We start from the raw sequence: 19,545 nt of genomic DNA on the forward strand, positions 1-19,545 counted from the left end.
CCATGGCCTCGCAGTTGTATATGTTTGTGTGTGTTCAACGGGTTTCTAAAACCATCAATGTTTTCACACGTAATTCCATGGACTCATAGTTGTATTTTTTTGTGTGCATATGCGTGCGTGCGTGCACGCGCGTGTGTGTGTGTGTGTGTGTGTGTGTGTGTGTGTGTGAGAGAGAGAGAGAGAGAGAGAGAGAGAGAGAGAGAGAGAGAGAGAGAGAGAGAGAGAGAGAGAGAGAGAGGGCGTGCAAGAGGAGGTGATGTAGATTTTGCAAAAATGCTAGTATATGAGATTCTATTGCATTTCAGACTCAATAGAAACATACGGGCAAAGATGAGCCATTCTAGATTGTAAAAACACCAGTATATGAATTTTTGTGGCTCGACAGAGAAATGTGGGTAGAGATGTGGTCTTGTGAGAGCCGAGATTATGCAAGCAGAGATGAGCCATGTGAGCAACACAAGCAATGGGTCCAAATTATAGAGCAAGAGTCACCAACTCGGAATAAGTAGTTGTACCAACCCTTAAAAAGTTTATCTACACACCCATGTTCTACTATATTTCGAGAGTTGAAAACCACATGGGAGGTAAAATAAAGAATAGAGAGAGAGAGAGAGAGAGAGAGAGAGAGAGAGAGAGAGAGAGAGAGAGAGAGAGAGAGAGAGAGAGAGAGAGAGAGAGAGAGAGAGAGAGAGAGGGAGAGAGAGAGAGATCCAATTGTAGGTAGGTGAAGGAAGGGCACCAAACCAAGGCTTGCAAAAATATTTTATGGAGCCTTGTGATCATTTTCACCACAGAATGAGAATGTAAAAGCTGTATTTGAGAAGGCCTTTCCTAAATATATATTAGAGTATTTCAACTAAAAAATCTTGCAGTTTAAGTGGATTGCCATTACCTTGCGCAAAAATTTAAGGTGGTCATTCTTTGTCATTTTTTCATTTGAACAAGTTTTGGATAAAGCAAGCCTGCTTTCATTTTGCCTTGCTGCAAATGCACAAGTGCAAGAAAAAAAAATCAAAGCATGTGCACTTTAAGTATAGACATATGTTATTTCTACCGGAGAGTTCAAACTGATAATCCATATCAGGGAGATGGATATTAATACTAGATGGTTGAGAGGTCCCCAACCCGCCAAGATGGGGTTCTTGACAAGTCTCTAGGTCTATTAAAAGTCAGAGTCTCTAAGTAAGAAGGATCCAGGGAAGAGGCCTTTACCATTGGTAGTGGCCGTGGACTATAGACCTAAAAAGACCTAGTCATGTCTCGCAACGGAAATGGGAAAAAAATCCTAAAGCTCAAGAACTTTTTTGGACCCTATAACTTCCGCAATTGGGCTAAGGTATCCTCGTCCAACTCTTTTCCCCCCCTACAAGAGGCCTTTACCATTGGTAGTGGCCGTGGACTATAGACCTAAAAAGACCTAGTCATGTCTCGCAACGGAAATGGGAAAAAAATCCTAAAGCTCAAGAACTTTTTTGGACCCTATAACTTCCGCAATTGGGCTAAGGTATCCTTGTCCAACTCTTTTCCCCCCCTACAAGAGTGAGGGAATAGCCATTGGTGGACTCCTCTTCCAGTAAAGAAGTCTTCTAACGTTTTTAAATGCACGTGGATGGATAGTTACCTGACTAATCAGGTCCACCCATCCATGATCGACAACCTTAGTTGATCCCCACTTACCACCCTGTACTCACACATGCTTCTTTGTTATCTAATTACTACCACCTTTCTTCAATATTTAAAATAAAGTTTTCTTTTTCATTTTTCCATCATAGTAATTCGTTAAAACAAGTCTTGAAGATCAGTATTTAAAAATAGTCTTTTAGCAAACAAACATCTTCAAACTTAAGACAGGGTACAGTCAACCAAAAATATTTACCATATTAACCATGATTCGTACTCTTGTTGTCTAAAGATCACCTAAGGGTGAAAAATGACACCCATTCCTTATTCATAATTCGGGGTGAATATATCACCAAATGTTCGGGGTGCCCATACACCAAACCGGTTGCCCATACAATTGGGCGGCTTTCCTAGGATAAAAAACGATATCCTATCTTATGTAGAAACATCAAGACATGAGGGAGTAGAGACTCGTACTTTATGGGGATAACCGACGTATCTGTGTTTAAAAGGCCATCATTATTCATCAATATATACCAAGGAGTTGGAGGTGTCTTGAGACAAGTTGTCTAAAGGATGATCAATCATATCTTTCATAAATCAACCAGCCTTAAACACTCGGCCATCAAAAATTACAACAAGGTATGAGGTGTAGTTTTTATTGCCACAAAAAAACCCAAAAAACTCAAAAAATTAGCATTTAAGCTCGCAAGTTTTTTTCAAAAAAACTTATGGCTAAAAAATATTAAAATTTCTACGTCATGCTTCATTCAACACTGAATGATCTTGAAAACAATGGAGAATTGATGAATTTACAATCACATGTTTAACTCAAAAAAATTACATTCCCATAATCACATCAATTTTTGACCAATTAATAAAACATAAACTTTGTGATTTCACTATTGTGATGAAAAATGAAAATAAAACACATGCTTATAATTTACAAACCCCAAAATTTGCATCTAATTTAAGTAACAAGATTATCTCTGCTTTTGCAACAAAGCTTCATAGACAAAACTAAAAACTAAAATTATGAAGCAAGTTTGAAAGCATATTTCTTCTCTTTGTCATTTACAATCTATTTTTCTTTCCCTTCTAGAAGACAATATAAGACATTGTGTAAGGTATTTTCTCTGACATCAACAAGATAACCTACCACTTTGAAAACACTTTCCTCATTGTTGAGACCTTTATCATCAACGACAAAAAAAAAAAAAAGAGGTTCAATAATTGTTTGATTGTGCCCAAAAACACCTACTCAAATTGACCCAGCATGACCTTCAGGCTTCTTGTGTCATGAATGCTCCCAAAGGATTTGAACATCATGAGTTGATGCTTTTTATTGTTTATGAGAGGTAGCAAGCATACCTCTAGGGGGAACAATGACTCTCTCTAAAGGCACCATCAGTAAAGTCTCGCCAATACCTTGAGCTTGTTCTAGAAATTGATGAGCAGCTAAAAAATGTCGTCACAGAGCACCACTTTCAAAAGCGAAAAGAGGTGGAAGCAGTTGTCTTCTAGAATCTGCTCCAGCGATTGACACACGCATCCTAAGTGCTTGAAAGTGAGGACTGATGGGAGCAAGTTTACTACGTGAGGGAGTTAGTAAACTTGTATGACCTAAACCAATTAGACAAGATGAAGATTAATTAGCAAGATTAGATTTTTGACCTCTTCTTTGCTTCGTAATAACATGAGCATCACCAGAAGGAGAAGGCTTTCCAAAGAAGAAGCTGCAAGTCTGCAAACATCGACAAAAGAACCATAAATTCTTGCTATCAAGCATGCCAAATCCAAAATATATACTTAAAAACAACAAGAAGGATATAAAATTTGCAAAAGAATCAAACAAAGAAGATTAAAAAATCCCTCATATTTCAAGGCTTTCTTAAGTAAAAAATTAAGAATTTATGTGTATTTAAAGTAAAAAAATCAAAGTATGTCTTTAATTATGGCACAATAGATCTTTATATGCTAACAAAATGATACCAAAAGCAAGTGTATTATTCTAGTACATCTCCCTTGCTCTAGTGTCTCAACAACAATAGGTGCTACAATAGTACTCACACTATCTCTTTGCGGAGTGGTTAAAGAAACACTCAACGGTTCAATATCCAAGCCAACCACATGTTAAGTATGGAGCCTGATTTACCCTTGTAATTTTCTGTGGTAAAAGCGCACATTTGTAAGGCCCCCATTATGAGGAGAAGCCATCGTGCGTGAAGGAAAATCACTCGCCGGAAACCAAAATTTTCACGGACAAGAATCAGGGGCAACTGTAAAGGCCTCGGGGACGGAGGCCCCCGAGACTTTTTTTTTTCGCGGGAATATTATGGCCGGACGGCGGCCGCAAAGTGGTCGAAAAACAACCGGTCGGTTGGCCGGTGGCCGGTAGTCAATGGCCGATGGCCGGTGGTTAGAAGTCAATGGCCGGTGGCCGGTGGCCGAATTCAATGGCCGGTGGCCGAATTCAAAAGTGGACTTGTCTTCTCAAGGGCGGCCACACATGGGCGGATTGGAGGGTCCGATTTGGACTTATTCGCACAAGGGCGGCTACACATGGCTGTCTCTCATAAGAGAGGGCAGCCCTTTTGGCCTATAAAAGGAGGCCATTTCTACACACATTTCATAGTGTGAAGTCGATGCAACAAGGTGAGTGTGAGGTGGTGAGAGTGAAGCAAGGCGGGAGCTCCATTAAGGGTATAATCCCTTTGTAAACTACTTCTTGTTTTGAAGTACTAAAGCCATTGAGTGGCTGCTTTCCCGTGGATGTAGCCCACATTGGGTGAACCACGTATATCGTGTGTACTCTCTCTCTCTCTCCTCTATAATCTCGTGTATATAAATCTGTCTCTCTCCATTAAGTAATCTACTCAATTATCTATTTAGCTACATCTTATTTCCTAACAACTAGTATCAGAGCAAGGTTTTCTCATAGCTAAATTATCTCAAGGAAAGGATTCCTTGAATTGAGTGGGAGTTATGGAGGAGGAAGGGAAGCTCAAGATTGAGAAGTTCAACGGCAAAAAACTACCAACATTGGAAGATGCAGATTAAAGACTATCTCTACCAGAAGGACGTCTATTTGCCACTAGGCGGTCTTGCGAAGAAGCCCGCAACAATGGCAGATGAAGCATGGATTGTCCTTGATCGAAAGGCACTGGGAACAATCCGGTTAAGCTTGGCGTCAACGCTGGCCTTCAATGTTTCGGAGATGAAGACCACGGAGGACTTGATGAAGTCACTTGACGACTTCTACGAGAAACCATCGGCATCCAATAAGGTATTTCTTATGAAGCGCTTGTTCAATCTAAAGATGGCAGAGAATGGTTCAGTTGCATAACACCTAAATGACTTTAACAAAAACATAAGTCAACTTCGATCAGTGAAAATCAATTTCGATGACGAAGTGCGAGCTCTCCTTATACTATCATCTCTACCGGATAGTTGGGACAGCCTTGTGATGGCTGTAAGTAATTCTATCTCTGGCACAAATACTCTTAAGTTTGATGATATTGTGGGTGTTCTCCTAAGCAAGGAAATGCGAAGGAGAAGCACATGAGAATCATCAAGTGCTGCACTATCAGTGGAAACAAGAGGAAGGCTTAAGGAGAGGTTCAAAAACCAAAAGGGTCGTGATCGCTCAAGGCGGAGCAAGTTATGCACAAATTCAGTTATTGAATGTTGGAACTGCGGCAAGAAGGGCCGCGTCAAGAAGGATTGCTGGTCCAAGAAGAAGAAGGAGACAGAGTCTCAAGAAAACAAGACAACATCGGAGGCCAATGTGGCAGGTAAAGTAGAGCAAGATGCTCTAATTCTCTCATTCGACAATGTGTCTGATTCCTGGATAGTAGATTCCGGGGCTTCATTCCATGCGACACCACACAAGCAACATTTCCAAGACTACACCAAAGGTAATTTTGGGTATGTATACTTGGGAGATGATGAAGCTTGTGAGATTTTCGGCAAAGGTATAGTTTCTATCAAAACTGCTAACGGAAATGAATGGAAGCTTAAAGATGTTAGGCATGTTCCTTCTCTTCGCAAAAATTTGATCTTTACAGGACAATTGGACGATGAAGGTCACAACATTGCATTCGGAAACAAACGGTGGAAGATCTCAAAGGGATCTTTGGTGGTTGCCAAGGGTGAAAAAGTCGGTACACTTTACTTGTGTACTGTTAGCATGCAACCTTCAACTTGTGCAACAACTACAGAAGTTGACAGTGCGGTGTGGCACTACCGACTTGGGCATATGAGTGCCAAAGGAATGCAAATCCTTCAAACAAAGAAGCTTCTATCAGGTTTGAAAGAAGTGGACTTAGAGTTCTGTGAAGATTGTGTTTATGGTAAACAAAAGAGGGTAAAATTTCAAAAATCAAGAAATGAAAGAAAAAATAAAAAGCTTGAGTTGGTTCATTCTGATGTTTGGGGTCCTGCAAGTACACCATCACTTGGTGGCTCATTGTACTATGTAACATTCATAGACGATGCGACTAGAAAAACATGGGTTTATGTCATGAAGAATAAATCCAATGTATTTTCCATATTTCAAAGGTGGAAAGCCTTTGTGGAGAATGAAACAGGTACCAAGGTTAAATGCCTCAGATCCGACAATGGAGGTGAATATTGCAGCCAAGCTTTTGAAAGCTTTTGTACTAGCAATGGCATTCGGAGGCAAAGGACAACCGCAAGGACACCTCAACAAAATGGGATTTCGAAAAGGATGAATAGGAAAATCATGGAACGAGCACGAAGCATGCGGCTACATGCAGGCGTACCGCTTGAGCTTTGGGGGGAAGCTGTAAGTACGTCTGTGTACTTAATCAATCGGTCACCCTCAACGGCATTGGATGGGGGAGTTCTAGAAGAGGCATGGATAGGTAAACCGGTGAATTATGCATTTCTCAAAGTGTTTGGGTGTGAGGCTTTCATGCACATAGATAGAAGCCTAAGATCAAAGTTAGATGCAAAGTCCAAAAAGTGTTTCTTCATTGGCTATGGAGAAGGAGACTTTGGGTATCGCCTATGGAATCCCGAAGATGGTAAAATCTTAAGGAGTAGGGATGTAATTTTTAACGAACAAAATATGTACAAAGATTACTTGGAAAGAAAACAAACAGAAGAAACATGTGATGAGTACATGGAGCTTGAGGACGGTGAAGACTCAAGGACTGCAAACGGTGACAATGTGCAACAACGTCAACCAAATGAGGAGCCTCAGCCTATTACCCAAAGATCTACAAGAGCAAGTAGACCTCCAGAAAGGTTTGTTCCTTCCTTCAACCATCTCTTGATCTGAGATTCTGGAGAGCCGGAATCATATGAAGAAGCTATGCAACATGAATCCAAAGAAGAATGGACGAAGAGCATGCAAGTGGAGATGGACTCACTACATCGCAACCAAACATGGGAGTTGGTTGAGTTGCCTAAAGGTAAGTGGGCACTTCAAAACAAATGGGTGTACAAGCTAAAGGAAGAAGAAGGTGGGAAGAAAAGGTACAAGTCTAGGCTTGTGGTAAAAGGTTTTTCTCAAAAGAAAGGTATTGACTTCAATGAAATATTTTCTCCTATTGTAAAAATGAACTCAATTAGGCTTGTCTTAAGCCTTGTGGCTGCTCATGATCTAAATCTCGAGAAAATGGATGTAAATACGGCATTCCCTCACGGTGACTTAGAGGAGGAAATCTACATGCTTCAACCAAAGGGGTATGAAGTAAAAGGTAAGGAGAAAATGGTTTGCAGATTAAAGAAGAGCTTGTATGGTTTAAAGCAAGCATAAAGACAATGGTACTTGAAGTTTGATCGATGGATGTTGGATCATGGATTCACAAGATACAACTCTGATTACTGCGTCTACACGGAGAATTTGAGAGATGGGAAATTCATCATCCTAATGTTGTATGTTGATGACATGTTGATTGCAAGTGCTAACATGCAGGACATCAAAGACCTAAAAGAGGAGCTGTCCAAATCTTTTTCAACGAAAGATTTAGGTGCTGCAAAGAGGATACTTGGTATGAAAATATCAAGGGACAGGACGAAGAAGACAATAAAGCTATCTCAAGAAGATTACATCAAGAAGGTACTAGAAAGGTTTGCAATGCAAAATGCAAAACCAGTTTCTACACCTTTGGTTGGTCATTTTAAACTAACGAAGGATATGTGTCCAAAGACACAAGAGGAGAGAGCCTATATGTCTAAAGTTCCATATGCTGCAGCGGTAGGTTCTCCAATGTATGATATGGTCTGGACAAGGCCAGACATTGCACATGCAGTGGGAGTTGTGAGTAGGTTCATGGACAACCCAGGTAAAGAGCATTGGCAATCTATGAAGTGGATACTTAGGTATCTAAAAGGGACAACAACAAATGCTTTGTATTTTGGAGGAACTGATATTTTTCTAGAAGGGTATGCTGATGCAGATATGGCAGGTGACAAAGATACTCGAAGTAGCACTACTGGCTATGTGCTCACGGTTGGAGGCACAGTAGTAAGCTGGGCTTCAAAGCTGCAGAAAGTGGTTTCACTTTCTACCACGGAAGCAAAGTATGTAGCAATGACGGAGGCAAGCAAAGAAATTCTGTGGCTTCACAGATTCTTAGAAGAGCTTGGATTCAAACAAGACAATTTTGTCTTGTATAGTGATAGCCAAAGCGCTATCCATCTTGCGAAGAACTCAGCCTTTCATTCAAGGACAAAGCACATTGAGGTGAGATATCACTTCATACGCACTCTTTTGGAAGAGGGACAACTAAAGCTAGGAAAGGTGCATACAAGTGAAAATCCTGCAGACATGTTTACAAAGGTGGTCAACAAGGAGAAGTTGAGCTTTTGCTCATCCTCAATCGGCATTCAAGGATAAGAAGCCAGAATGGAAATCAGTCACAGGTTTGGTTTGGAGATCAGTCTCCAAGTGGGAGATTGTTAACTATGGAGCCTGATTTACCCTTGTAATTTTCTGTGGTAAAAGCGCACATTTGTAAGGCCCTCATTATGAGGAGAAGCCATCGTGTGTGAAGGAAAATCACTCACCGGAAACCAAAATTTTCAGGGACAAGAATCAGGGGAAACTTTAAAGGTCGGAATATTCTTTTTCACCGGAATATTATGGCCCGACGGCGGCCGAAAAGTGGTCCGAAAACAACCGGTCGGTTGGCCGGTGGCCGGTAGTCAATGACCGATGGTCAGAAGTCAATGGCCGGTGGCCGAATTCAAAAGAGGACTTGTCTTCTCAAGGGCGGCCACACATGGGCGGATTGGAGGGTCTGATTTGGACTTATTCGCAGAAGGGCGGCTACACATGGCTGTCTCTCATAAGAGAGGGCATCCCTTTTGGCCTATAAAAGGAGTCCATTTCTACACACATTTCATAGTGTGAAGTGGATGCAACAAGGTGAGTGTGAGGTGGTGAGAGTGAAGCAAGGCGGGAGCTCCATTAAGGGTATAATCCCTTTGTAAACTACTTCTTGTTTTGAAGTACTAAAGCCATTGAGTGGCTGCTTTCCCGTGGATGTAGCCCACATTGGGTGAACCACGTATATCGTGTGTACTCTCTCTCTCTCTCTCTCTCTACTCTATAATCTCGTGTATATAAATCTGTCTCTCTCCATTAATTAATCTACTCAATTATCTATTTAGCTACGTCTTATTTCCTAACACCACATAAACTTACAAATTTCTTACAACAAGTACTTGTTTGACCAAGGAAGACCAAAGAGAGTAGTTTATAATATCCAACCTACACTCATTGAAAAGTACATCAACAATATAAGAATCACACTTGCTTTCTTGTTGTGTCCTTATGCATATAACAATATCCGCACCATGTGTACAAAGATCTACACAACCAATGTATGAAACAACCAATGGAAACTTTCTCTGGAGAAGATTGACAAAACATAGTTCTCTTTTTGTATCTACAATCCATCATGCATGTGTAATTTTAACCTCCACACCAATACATGTTTTCTGTAAGATACACAGGATGTTTTTTTGTATGGCTGAAAACTATCTTCTGTTGTGATGCTCAAAACAAAATTCTGAGGGCATAAACAGCTCCAAAAGGGGGGTAAAACTCGCGTATTCTACAATACAAGTGTATTGCAAATTTGTATTTAACTGATGTTCATTGATATAAAGCATTTTGAAAAGATGCAAATACAAGTAAGTACTACTTGAGGTGATCAAGGTAACTAAGAACAAGAAAACAAAAAATAGCGAACTATGTATCAATAACTATGGTCTCACTTTGAAGAAGTTTGGTCATCTTTATTAACAAACCATAAAAATTTTGATGGAAAAATTTTAAGGATTGTAATTGAAATCCTTGAGTCTTCAATTGTAAGCTTTTGAGGATGTAATTGTTTTTTTAGTGGAATGTTGTGTAATGTTTTAATGAATATTTGCACTTTTTCTTCTTACGAAACCTTCTATATTGACTTTAGTTCAAAAAATTGAAGTCTTTTTGACAATGTTCACTGTTATTCTTTTAAGTTGCCCAAAAATTGATGCTTTTTTAGTTTTTGGAGAACTTTTGGCCAAATTCAAGGTGAGGTGTACTTTTCGCGATTTAGGTGTACTTTTTGATGACCAAGTGTTCTTATTAACCCAAAAAATTCTTTCCTAATTGACAAACAAGTGCACCTTGGTGTCTTGGAAGATGCCTTTCATTTTTAGCCACTTTCATCTTTTCTAATTCCTTACCTGCTCTTTTACGTATATAATGTTATTACTTAAAAAAGAACTTTAAATTATAATGAAGACCCACCTCGGACTGGTCGGTGTAGTATTAGGGCCTGAATGCTTTCATTTGCAAGCCTACTACTGGGCTCGGCTTGGTGGTCGCGAGATGCTCTGGCCCTCTTTGGAACATTGTCCTCCTCATCAGACTGAGGATTTTTCCAGGTCCTCTTTGGAGCCATGACATCTATCCGTATAAAAATGATGTCTGCTCATTAGGTAAATTATCAAAAATATAATTTTTACCATTCTATAACGTGTTTCCATGACTCAGCATAATTTCTTAGATCTTGGAATAGTTTAATTATTTATAGAAGATTTTTGGCTTTATTAATACCAATCTCGTAACTCCTTATACCTTAGCCTAAGAAATTTTTTTATTAACTTCTGTGAACATTTTTGTGGGCTTTTTCTTTAAATTGTAGTTGAAGTTGGTAGATTCTTGGTATAATATTTTTTTGATTAATCATATAGCTAAGATATTTTAATCCTAGATTTCTTGTAGGTTTATAAATTCTTGATCCTTTTTCCTAATTTCTTTCTCTTTTCTAAGCCTAAAGTTGGTTTTTACTATAAATTGTTTTCTAGATATATAATTATCTCAACTTTATAACAATGTTTTATACCTCCACTAGTTTTCTTAAAAACTTTTAACTATATTTACTATTTATCCTAATTAAATTTTAGTCTAAAATAGTGTTTCTGAGCTATTATATTTACTTAAACTAGTTAGATAATTATGGAATACTTAACACATCTTGATAATGGTATTCTCTATCTTTGATAATTACCATGTAGTTATCTAAGCTAATTAACTAATTTACCCCTTTAATTTATAGCTTAAATTATATAAATCTAGCTAAACTAATTATCTATCCATGAACTAATTGTCTTGGCTTCCTAATGGTGTTTTCTATCTCTAATAATTATCTTAGATAATTATTATGTAATTATCTAAGATAACTATTTGGATTTCTAATGTTGTTTTCTATCTTAGATAATTATCATGTAATTATATAAGTTAATTCACTAATTTCCCCCTTCATTTTGTAGCTAAAATAAAATAATTTTATCTAATCTATAATCTAATTATCTCAACTTTACAATAATTGTTTGTATCTTTGATAATTATCATTTAATTATCTAAGCTAGTTAATTAATTTCCTCCTTCACATTACATCTAGAATTAGACAATTTTAGTGTAATTAATTAGCTAAACTAGTTTCCTCTCTATGAGCTAATTATCTGAGCTTTTTACTGGTATTTTTTATTTGTGAAAACTATCATATAATTATCTAAATTAGCTAACTAATTTTCTCCTTCAATTTACAACCAGAACCATATAATTTTAGCTTAATTAATTAGCTAAAATAATTTTTTATCCATGATCTAATTATTCAAACCCATCTATGGTGTTTTCTATCTTTGATAATTATGATAACTAGTTTCTCCTTCGATTTACAGCGAAAAAGAGCCAATTTTAGCTTAATTAATTAGTTAAACCAGTATTCTAATCATGAGATAATTATTCCATGTTTGTAATAATCTTTTGATTTATTAAGCTAGTTTGTTATGTTTCCCATTAGTTTTAAGGTTAAAAACAACTAGTTTTTGCCTAATTAAACACATAAATTAATCAAAGAATTGTGACATAATTTTTAAGCTTCCTAATACTATAAACAAGATATGATAATCATCGTGTAATTATCTAAGTTTAAGTGATATAATTTCTCATAATTCAGACCAAAATCAATTAATTTCAGACCTAATAAGGATTAATAATTAATTAGATTAAGAATGCTAGTCATAATTCAAATAATCAACAATGTATCAACATTAAGAGTGTAGTTTATAAAAGAGAAAGTTTAATCTTATTAATTAACCAAATTGATAGAAAATTAGAAATAGATTAGTATATTTCTACTAACTAATTGAGGTTAACACTAATTACCTTTGTTAATAAACTAGAGTTTCTCTCAATGGTGAATTTTGGGTAGAGTTTCTCTCTGCCAGAGAGATTTGGCGAGGTCTCCAAGTCTGAGTTAGTTTGTGAGGCATGTCCTGTTTATAGCTTTTTTTGGCACTCAAAGGATTAAATTGGTAGTTCTTGCAGCTCAAGAAACCCTCAACCTCTAGATAGCACAACCTGCTGCTAAATCATTCTCTGGTAGGTCAGTGATGGCCTTACACAACACCTGCCCACTTTGATTTTCAACGTGGCTAATTTATAGGCATATTTATTGCTAAAATGGTAAATATCTAGAAAAATATATAGGAGGTTATAAAAAGTCTTCTAAAAGGTCTTTTGCTTCATAATTAATAAAACCTTTCAATTGTTTTAGAAAATTATAGTAGCTATGAGAGCTTTTAGAGGAAATAGCGGGGCCGGTTTTCACTTGAATTCAGTTTTGAAAATTTCTCGCTATAGGTTTGTTGTGCTTCAGATTCCCAAAATACCAATTTTAGCTATTTTTGAGATCGTGGTTTACCAATTTCTATGTCTAGGGTTCTCAAATAAAGCTTAGGATTCATTTTTCCGCTTCTAGAAAGGTGGAAACCTTACAATGGTGGGGTGGGTGGTGGGAGAGAAGGGGAGATAGACACCAAAAAAAGGATAAAGATTTACTATTTAGGCCATGTTAAAGTGACATTGCAATAAAGGCATTACAAAGGTATGTCATTAACTTCAAGGTTCAACATGTGAATCATAAGGATCTCCATGCATATGTTTTTGTTGGTTTGGGGTAGAGAGCAATAGCTAAAGATAGTCTCACATCTACAAGCATGTGTGTGTGTGTGTGTGTGTGTGTGTGTGTGTATACTTAAAAGGTGAAAGGCAAAATTGCACAATAAGATACATCCTTAAGTGGGACAAGGATCATAGGCCGGATCTACCATACCCTTGTTTGGAAAAATAGAGAAAATATATCCTAGAGCTATTTGGGAAGGAAGGTGGAAAAGGCTTACCTATAGATGGCCAAGGGCAAGCAGAGGGATTGTCTACTCTAGATGTGTGTGTGTGCCGCTATTTTAAACTAATATTATACACAAAAGAACATATCAGTTCAAAATCGGCTCTAGAAAAAGAACAAAGAAAAGCACAAAAATGACTGAGTCCTTGATTCATTTTTACACTTTACAATGAGAATGAAGTATCATTGCAAATTTCTTGTACACTTGATAGTTATGAGTAGTGAACAACTTTAAGCCAAAAAGACCCTAAGTAAAGATAGAGTCCCTACCTACATCCATATAAACAAGTTAACACATTTGCTAGCCTTGAATATGTATTACAAGTGTCAACGAACTTACCAATTTTTATCCATGTCCTACTTAAAATCTTTTTACTACCATCCAAATTTTTTTGCTTGTCACATGCCTTATCTTTAGAGGGTATCATCATTTTTTAAAACTCCTTTTAAGCACTAAAGGTCATAACTGCTTCAATTTCTATTGTGAAATGAAATTATAGGTTATAAATAAACGTAGTATGTGACCCCATGTTTTAGAAAAGAGTTGACAAAATCAGAAGGCCACCACCCCGTCTGATCCAAATGTCTTCCTAAAAATTATTTTCCCACAAGGTTCATTTGCTTTAATTATGTTTCGTTCTTGTGAAAAAGGTTTATCCTTATTATATTCAAATCAGAAGGTCATTAGTACTGCTAATGTAAATGTCCTACCAACATCACATTCTCACATATTTGTTTTAAAACCCGTATTTAAATGATCTGCAACAAGGAACCATATATAGTATTTTTGGTCCAAGTAAACCACTTTGAACGCCTTTAATTTATTCCTAAATATGATATTTAATCTAGGTAAGCAAGTAGAGGTGAAAAAGTACTTTTCTATATGTTAGAACATAAAGCTCTTTATGCTTAAATTACTATGTTGGTGCACAAATCAATCATGTGATATAGGATGTGAGATTTTTACCGAATTTTTGAGAGGTTAGTATAACTGCCCTATGAGATGCAGTAGTATGTATTTATTAACAAAAAAGAAAGAAACAGGAGTGTAGTTCAATAGTTCCATATGAAGATCATATGCTAAACAAATCCCAAATGGCATTGGGCCAAAACATAACCATATCAACTCAAGCCAATAATGTCAAGTCTACGAACAGTGTTCTCCAAATACTTTTTTGGTATAACTAAATAAAAAAAGAGAGCATTGGAAATCTCTCGGATTTAGTGAAAATTCTCTTATTTTTATCAGTTTTCATCAACATGGACTTCCAAATTAGCCAATAATTTCCTATTTTTGTCCTTTACAAATACACTAACGGTCAGTTTTTTGTGAACACTGTCCGCGACACACCCTTCATGGGATTGAGAACCACGGTCTAAAATTAACACGCATAGTAGATAACTCTTTTTATAGGCAATTGACCATGCCCCTTTCCTATGCTTTGTGCATAGAGAACATAATATCCCATAAATTTTAGGGCACAACCGTAAAACATTCCATGCAATTTTTGAGAATCTAGCATGTCAAATGGCAGGAGGTCTTTCAAAAGCATCTATTCTGATAGGAAAAATGGCCACTGATGACAAAAAACTAGGTGTGAATTTTAGGTCCACACAATCTATCATTTTACTCAAAAAGAACTACTCATCATTAAACTTGGGGGATGGAGCTGCATTCGCTCAATCTATCCCCCGATATACACACATCAATTTATTTATTTTTAATTATAATCATTTGCAAATTGTAGGGAATACAAAAACAGATGCCTGACAATATAGAAAAAACCATTTTATGCTATCACAGTGAATATAGCACCAAGTTGCCAACCCTAAAACGGACAAAGTCCAAAGACAATGATAGCAATGAGGAGGAATCATGGACTATAGACAATGAGGGACCACCTAACCTAAACATGAATTACAGATAGTGGGTCCATCTAAGACATATAGTCCAATAGTTTTCTAAATCCATCATCCCAATCTTCTTAATGACTAGAAGAACCTTGTGTTTAGGACGTGTGTGTTGCTATTTTAAACTAATAGCTATACACAACAGAACATTTCAATTTAGAAGACAAATGGATCTAGAAAAAGGAAAAAGAGAAGCACAAAAACAACTCAATCTTTGATTCATTTTTTCACTTACAATGAGAATGAAGTATCATTCTAATGTTCTTGTTCAATGGATAGTTTACAAGTAGTGATGTCTAGAGTATAAAGGGCTAAGGTACACCAATGGTAGACATCATCTTTAATAAAAAAAGACCCTAAGTAAACATAGCATTCTTACCTGCATCCGTATAAACAAGTTAACAAAGTTGTTAGCCTTGAATACGTATTACAAGTGTCAACAAACTTATTAGTTGTTATCCATGTCCTAGTTAAATTATTTTTACCTTAAACCTACCGTCCAAATTTATTTTTTTGTCACATTCCTTACCTTGAGAGGGTATCATCATTTTCTTACTCCTTTAATTTTTCAAAGGTCATCACTCATTCAATTTCTATTTGAAATGAAATTATAGGTTTATAAATAAAGATAGTATGTGACCCCATTTTTAAGAAAAGAGTTTATATATATCTAAATAAAATAAAATTTGAGCAGAAGGCCACCACCCCATCTGATCCAAATGTCTTCGTAAAGATAATTGTCTCGGAAGGTTCATTTGCTTCAATTATGTTTCAGTCTTGTGAAATAGGTTTATCCTTATTAAATTCAAAATAGAAGGTCATTACTCCTTTTGATCTAAATGTCCTACCAGCATCACATTCTCACATGTTTTTTTTTGAAAACCATTTTTAAATTATTTATAACAAATTGCAAAGAGTATGACCTAAAAGAAACCATATAAAGTATTTTTTTGGTCAAAGCAAATCACTTTGGTTTATTCTTCAATATGGTAGTCTATGATATAATCTAGGTAAGCAAGTAAAGGGGGAAAAAATACTTTTCTATATGTTAGAACATAAAGTAAGCTTTTTGAGTGCTTTATGCTTAAATTACTATGTTGCTGCAGATATTTATCATGTGCTATAGGATGTGAGTTTTTTGCCTAAGTTTTGAGAGGTTAGTATACGTGCCCTAGAAGCTTCAGTACTATGTATCTATTAACAAACAATAAAGCAAAATGAGTGTATTTTGATAGCTCCATGTAAAGACCATATGCTAAAAAAATCCCAAATGGCACCGGGCCAAAACTTAACCATATCAACTCAAGCCAATAATGTCAAGTCCGCAACCAATGTTATCCAAACACTTTTTTACTAACCAAAGGAAAAAAGGACAGCATTGGAATTCTCTCGCTCTCATTGTGACTTGTTTACCTCTCTCGAGGATTTCCCTCATGGGAGTTCAATCAGTTGTGCAAACAAATCCTCTTATATAATCAAGGGAGTTGGTGGAATGATTGTGCTTACTGCAGTAAATGGTAGTTCTTTCACACTTTTTGATGTATTGTATGTACTTGGGATCAAGAAGAACTTTTGTTTGTATCTGCACTTGCTAGACTGGGTCTTGTAGTCAAGCTTGTGGATGAAAGACGTGATGTACATGATCTCAATTTTGGTGATGAAATTTTTGCATCTATCATTTTATGTCATGGGTTGTATAAGCTCACTTTAGATGACAAGTGTGGGAAAAAATTTTCAAATGAAACTGTGGATTTTAAGGTTATTTCAGATGCAAAACTTTGGCATGCACGTTTTGGGCATTTGAATTTTGCCAGTTTGCTGCATTTACATATGGTTGGTTCTTTGTCGCCTCTTGAAACGCCTATCAAACATGTTTGAGAAGGTTGTATTTTGGGTAAGATGCAGCGTTCAAATTTTCCAAAGGATGGTTCAGTTAGGGCCACATGTAGGTTGCATCTTGTGCATAGTGATGTTTGTGGGACCATATAAACTCCGTCCTTGGGCAGTAACCTTTACTTTGTGACTTTCATTGGTGATTGCTCTGAGCATGCATGGGTATATCCGCTTAAAGCAAAGTACAAAGTATTTATGTTCTTCAAACAATTTCTGGCTATGGCTGAAAATGTCTCAAAATGTACTATGGGCACCCTCCGTTCCGATTGAGGGGGGGGGGGTATATGTCTCATGAGTTTAATGCATTTTTAGCTAGTCGAGGGATAAAACACCAATGTACAATGGCTTATACACCTCAGCAAAATGATGTTGTTGAAAGGAAAAATACGTCCCTTATGAAAATGGCACGATGTATGGTCAAGAGTTAAGATTTGCAGCATTCATTCTGTCTTAAGGCCATCATGTGTGCCACTTATGTACTAAATAGGTGTCCTACAAAACCTTTGTAGTCTATGACTCCATATAAAGCATGTCATGATAGAGAGCCTTTTATTGAGCACATGCATGTTTTTGGTTGTCTGGCATATGCTTTGGTTCCACAAATGCAACGTAAAAAATTGGATGATAAGGTTGTCAAATGTATTTTTGTTGGTTATAATGCTGAAAGAAAAGGTTACAGATTGTATCAGCCACAAAAAAGTGTATCTCGGTTGGTCTCACAAAATATTGTGTTTGTGAAAGATTCAGCCCTTGTTTTCATGTACTAGAGACAGTAATGTAAGCTCATAGGACATTTATGACACTTTGTTACTTCTTTTTAGTGGTGGAAGTTTGCATGTAAATTCCAATAAAGAAAATGTATATCTTGTGGGGGTTTTTGAAAGTGTTATAGATCAACCTATTACTGATGCAGACGTACATGATGTACTTGATGAGGAAAGGGTTGATAAATGAGTAGTCTAGAAGTATACCTAAATGGTTGGTGCATACTTTGTGTGACAGTAAATTGGATGCATATTTATCTAGGCATACTCATTTAGGTTCTGGCCATTCATCTTATGTATTAGATTGTTATACTTTGGCTGTTGCTAGCTTACATGATGATGAGTAACCTCTATCTTTTGATGAAGCACAAAATTAAAAACTTCGATGCCTGTCGTGCAATCAAAATATTATGCACTTAAAGAAAATGGCACATGGACTTACTCCTGGCAAAAAGGCCATTGGTACAAAGTTGGTTTACAAGTTGAAACACAAGCGGGATGGTGAGATTGATTGCTATAAGGCTCAACTTGTTGCAAAGGGTTATGCTCAGCAGAAAGGCATAGATTAGGAAGAGAATTTTGTTCCCATTTTTTGTATGACTACTTTGTGTTTTCTAATTGCATTGGCAGCGCATTCTGGTTGGGATTACATCAGTTAGACATTCTTACTGCTTTCTTGAATGGTGACATGTTTGAGGGAGTTTATGTAACGCAGCTCACGGTTTTGTCAAGAAAGGACAAGAGGATAAAGTGTGAAAATGTAAGAAAGATTTGTATGGGTTGAAGAAATCTCCTCGTGCTTGGTGTGAGAAGGATGACACTCATTTGATCAAACAAGATTTTCATAACAGTCCAATAGAAAGTACACTGTATGTAAAGCGTGAGGGTGATGTACTTCTCATTGTGGTTCTCCATGTAGATGATTTGTTGATCACTGGACCAAACGAGAGACATATTACTTAATTTAAGGCTGATTTGAATGCTACTTTCAAGATGAAAGATATGGGGCTGTTGCATCATTACTTGGGTATACAGTTTAAGCAGTGTGATGGTGGTATCAGCTTGTGTCAAAAAAGTTACATAAATACATTTCTATGTAAGTTTGGACTTGAGGATTACAAACCTATCGCCACTCCCATGGAAATAGGTTTTAAATTGAGTCTTCATGGTGGTGATGATCCTACCAATGTCGCTCTTTATCAAACTGCTATTGGCTGCCTCATTTATGTATGCAACATGAGGCCAGATATTCAATTTGCAGTGTCACAGGTCAGCAGATTCATGCATAGCCTAGGGTCTAAGTATTGGCAGGTTTCCAAGAGGTTTTTTTTCTACTTGAGTGGCACTTTACCTCTAGACTTGGCTTATTGTATCCCAAGGGAGGATAATTGTCACCAAATTTACATGCTTTTTTGGACTCAAATTGGACTGGTTGTTTTGACACAAGAGTGTTCAAAAGTGGTTTTTCTTTCATGCTTGGAACCTTATGCATATCATGGTTGATCAAGAAGCAACCTAATGTGGACACTTCCAAATGTGAGACTGAGTATAGGGCAGCCTTCACAGCTATGGTTGAATGTGTATGGCTCGGAGGCCTTATGGCTAATTTGGGTTTTGGATAGGACACTGCCAACACTATC

Source organism: Adiantum capillus-veneris, chromosome 12 (assembly GCF_014529385.1).
Source record: "Adiantum capillus-veneris isolate H3 chromosome 12, ASM1452938v2, whole genome shotgun sequence".
Taxonomy (NCBI): domain Eukaryota; kingdom Viridiplantae; phylum Streptophyta; class Polypodiopsida; order Polypodiales; family Pteridaceae; genus Adiantum; species Adiantum capillus-veneris.